The sequence below is a fragment of the Fukomys damarensis genome, unplaced genomic scaffold (assembly GCF_012274545.1).
Source record: "Fukomys damarensis isolate Sample0158 unplaced genomic scaffold, DMR_v1.0_HiC HiC_scaffold_37, whole genome shotgun sequence".
NCBI lineage: Eukaryota > Metazoa > Chordata > Mammalia > Rodentia > Bathyergidae > Fukomys > Fukomys damarensis.
The window spans coordinates 51,873,931-51,878,117 of record NW_022900949.1 but is presented as its reverse complement, the minus strand read 5'-3'; the positions used below and the strand labels follow the sequence as shown (position 1 = coordinate 51,878,117).

Below are 4,187 nucleotides of genomic sequence, written 5' to 3'. Positions count from 1 at the left end.
ATATATATATATATATAGGGGCTGGGGTTGTTTTCCATGTGAAGGGCCTGGGTTCAATCACCAGTACCACTAATAAATAAATGTCATTCCCTTCTCGTCTGAACTGCCAGCAGCACTTAGTTTTGATAAGGTCCTTATGCCATGGGCTTGTGAACGCCAAAAATCTGGCAGCTGCCACACTAGACAGTGGCCTGGGCCTCTCATGAGCAGGAGCACCTGGGAACCTCGACTTGAACACCCAGGCCCACCTTCACCATGGCCCCAAATGCTCCTGAGTGAGGCTGTGGCAGGTACCGTCCAGACACCTACGTTTTGGAGCACTGTATTGGCAGAGCTGTTGAACTGTGTATTTGCAGGTGTTTACTTGAAACAAACACAGCTTTGTACTATGCACCATGGAAATGAAAACAGCACAGCTCTCCTATGACCAGAACCTCAGCTTCCTAGACTGGATCTCCTTGACTGAACAAGGAAAGTGGACCACATTGTCCATGAGACCCTTAATAAGCAAGTGCTCAACTGAAAAAGAGGATTGTCCATGTTAAGAGTGGCCACTAAAAACACAGGTAAACAGAGAGAAAGAGAGAGGAAGGGAGGGGGGAATTGTTATTCAGTGGGCAAGAACCTGAGGAGGAAAAATTGTTTTAATTAAGTTATGCAAAAAACAAAAGAGTTGGGAAACCATGGGAGATGTCCCTGGCCTCCCCTCTAACAGCCCATGACCCTGCCCCAAAGACTTCACCAATGCAGGGCTGCCTAGGACGGGGTCCTAGCCTTGGAGGGCGGTGGAGCGGCACTGGTTCCCCACCCAAACATCCTGCCAAGATCAAGGAAGGAAACAGCAAACCTTCACTTTGCTCTCCACTTCCGCGGTTCGGGCGCCGGGCGCCGGACGCCCCGCTACTTGCCAGGGCAGAAGAATCTGAAGCCCGCGGACCTCGAAACCCCGAAGGCCGACTCCAACAGCAGTGCGTTTGCTTTGCCTCGGAGCCCTAGCAACGGGCCCGAGGTGCGGGGAAGACATTGAAGTAGTGTTCACCTCCGCTTTCTGACCTCGCAGCCCCTCGCCTCCTGCAGGGCGAGGGGGCGGAGATGAAGCCATTCGCGAGCCAAGGGGGAACCAAGGCCCTCTGAAACTGAAAGATCTTTCCCTTAAAAAAGCAGGGTTGACGGGAAGGGGCGGTACTGGGAATGGAACCCAGACCCTTTGCACCGAGCGACATCTCCAGCCCTTTTTAATTTTTTGTTTTAAGACAGGGTCTCATTAAATTGCCCAGGCTGAACCCCGACTTGTGATCCTCCTGCCTCGGCCTCACGGTATCCTGGGAAAACAAGGGTGCTCAAGCACGCAGGTACTGTGAATGATGTCACTGGGAGAAGGCTCCAGAACCCCATCTTTCCTCTCCTGCCCCCACCGGCCTCGCCCAGCGTCCGCCCTCCTCCATACCTCCTTCCTCTTTCCACCTGGAGAGAAAGCAGAAGCGTCCTAAAGAGCGCAGGAACTGCCCGAGAGCTCGGGGTTCCCGCGCGGAGAGAGGGCTGCGGGGACCCTCGGGCCCGCCAGGGGGCGCTGCGGGGCGGCTTGCGTTCAGCCGCTCAGACCCGGACCCGCAAATCCCTGCCGAAAGCCAAGCGCAGCGACGCAGTCGTTGGAGGCCGGAGTGGGAAACTAAGGAACTCTTCCAACACGTGCTGCGTGAGTGGGTTCGGGAGGCAGGATGGAACGTGGCGCCGCCCCTGCACCCCGGCCTGCGCCCCGCCTCTTCACACACCCAGTCCCTTCAGTCAGCACCTGCGGCTCCGGGCAGGACCTTTTCTCTGCTGCTGCGGGCAGAAATGAAAGAGGCCGGCGGACGCAGTGGCGCGCTCCTGTGCTCCCAGCACTCTGGGAGGCTGAGGCAGAAGGATCGAAAATTTAGCTCCAGCACAGCAACTTAGACCCTGTCTCAAAACTTAAAAATCAAGAAAGAGCTGAGGAGAAAAAGGTCGGGGGGAGCGACTTAGGGCCCCGGGGCCAGACCAGATCTCAACCCACTGCTAACCTTGGCCCACCCTTTGCTCCCAGTGCCCCAGGCTGAGGCTCAGGCGGCGCCGCTCAGTCGAGCTCAGCCAACTCCAGGAGTCAGCCTGGGGTTCGACTCCAGACTCCATCCCCCTCGCTTTCCCCGGGACCCTGGAAATGCCTCTAAGCTGTGTGCTTCCGCTTTCATGTCTGTAAATTTAAGTTAATAATACCTAACTTGTAGGGGATTTGAGAAAGTGTACTGCACAGGTAAAATACTCAAAACAGGGCTTGCTCTGCTGTTACCGCCTTAAGTGCTGGCTGCAGGATGTGTGGGGTGAGTGGCCTGCTCCCCAGAAGGCTCCCGGTGAGATGGTCTGCAGAGCCCACACTGGAACAGGCCCATTAAAGTACCAACAACAGGGAAACGGCTGATCAGATCACAGTGCAGCCATGCGAAATAGCCCGAGACCTCTATCTACAATAGGACCAAATGTCAGGCGAACCCTCTGAACGCTGGGAGTGTGGCGTAGGGAGACTGTGGAGGACCAGCTCTGGGGCCGCAGTTTCTCCCAGAAGCTTGAGCTGCTCTGAATAGTCATCAGTGTCAACTACAACTAGTACATGCATGCATCCTTTGACCCTTCGATTCTAATAGGAGCTTGCCTTTCAGATAGACTTTCACATTCACAAAAGATTCGTCAACGGGGTTGTGGCAGCATTGTCAAAGACAGAAACAGCCTAAATGTCCAGAAGAGGAATCCTTATGTTATGATACATCCATCCAGTGAAAGTTTTGCAGCCACTGAAGTTAAAGAAGCAGCCAGGCATGACGGCACACACCTGTAATTCCAAGATTCTGGAGGCTGAGACAGGAGAATTGCTGTAAATTTGAGGCCACCTTGGGTTACATAGTGTGTTCAAGACCAGCCTGCACTACACAGCGAGACCTTGTCTCAAAAACAAATAAGCAAGCAAACAAAAACTGTCAAAGTCATCAAAAGCAAAGGAAATTTGAAAAATTGTCATGGCTAACAGAAGCCTAAGGAGATGTGGTAAGAATGCAATGTCATATCCTGAATGTGACCCAGAATCAAAAGAGGATGTGAGTTGGGTATGTGGCTCACGCCTGTAATCCTGGTGCCCTGGGAGGCTGAGACAGGAAGATGAAGAGACTCTGTCTTAAAAATAATTCCTGCTAATACATTTACTATGTAAGCATTTTCCTAATAACTTTATTTTAATCCTCACAATATCCTCATGGGGTAAATACTGTTATTTTCACCATGTTACATCTCTGGAAATAGAGGTATAGAGAGCTTTAATAACTTACTCAAATTATATGGCACGAAAATGGCTTAGTCGGGATGTAACCTAAGCTGGCTACAGACCCCAGCACGGTGAGGGGAGCTGCATTGGAATAAAGAGTTTCATGATCCTCCGGAAAGGAGGCTGAAGGGATTCTCGAATCATAATAAACCATCCCAACCCCGCTGCTTAGTATATTTGTAGAGGCAGGAGGATTACTGTGAATTCAAGGCCAGCCCAGGATGCATAGTTCAAGGCCAGCCTGGGCTACGCAGCAAGATCTTGTCTCAAAAACGAAACAAAACAAAACAAAGAGACAGCACATTGTAAGATGCTTGAAAAATGCCCCCCAAAAGTAAAAACGTGAGAGGGGCTGTTAGATGGGGAGGAAGGGAGTCACAACACCCCATGGCTCACACACCAATTGCAAAGGAGGAGAATGCTTTTACAATGGAGGGACGTACATCAGCTTTGAAATAATTCTTACCATTAAGAAACCCAAAACTAATTGAAGCTGTAGAGTTGTACAGGAAATGAAGGAAGAAATTAGATAACAGTGTGAAGAAATGATCAGGCAAATCCTGAATGCGGGCACATTCTAAAACTGTCCTTGTCTCCTCAAAACTTGTGTGCGCCGAGATGAAGCAGGCTGGGTGGAGCAGTTATCTGTCCCACAGTCATCCAGGAAACCAGACTTCTCCCAGCTGTGAAGCTGCCATTGTGATCAACCAATGCCACCAAGGAAGGGGAAGGGGTGTGCAGGATCCAGCAGGATGGCTTTTAACAGCCAGACCTGAACGTGGTAAGCATCAGCTTTCACTTACGTTGCCTTTGCCATAACTTCATATTGTCCCTTCAAGACAGCTGGAAAGCCAGA

The 4,187-nt window shown here is 51.3% G+C and overlaps 2 pseudogenes; both read right to left on the bottom strand.

The window, feature by feature from the left end:
• Positions 1–1,102, bottom strand: part of LOC104863243 — a 4,882-nt pseudogene extending 3,780 nt beyond the window's left edge.
• Positions 1–2,151, bottom strand: part of LOC104863244 — a 33,413-nt pseudogene extending 31,262 nt beyond the window's left edge.
• Positions 2,152–4,187: the final 2,036 nt, after the last annotated feature.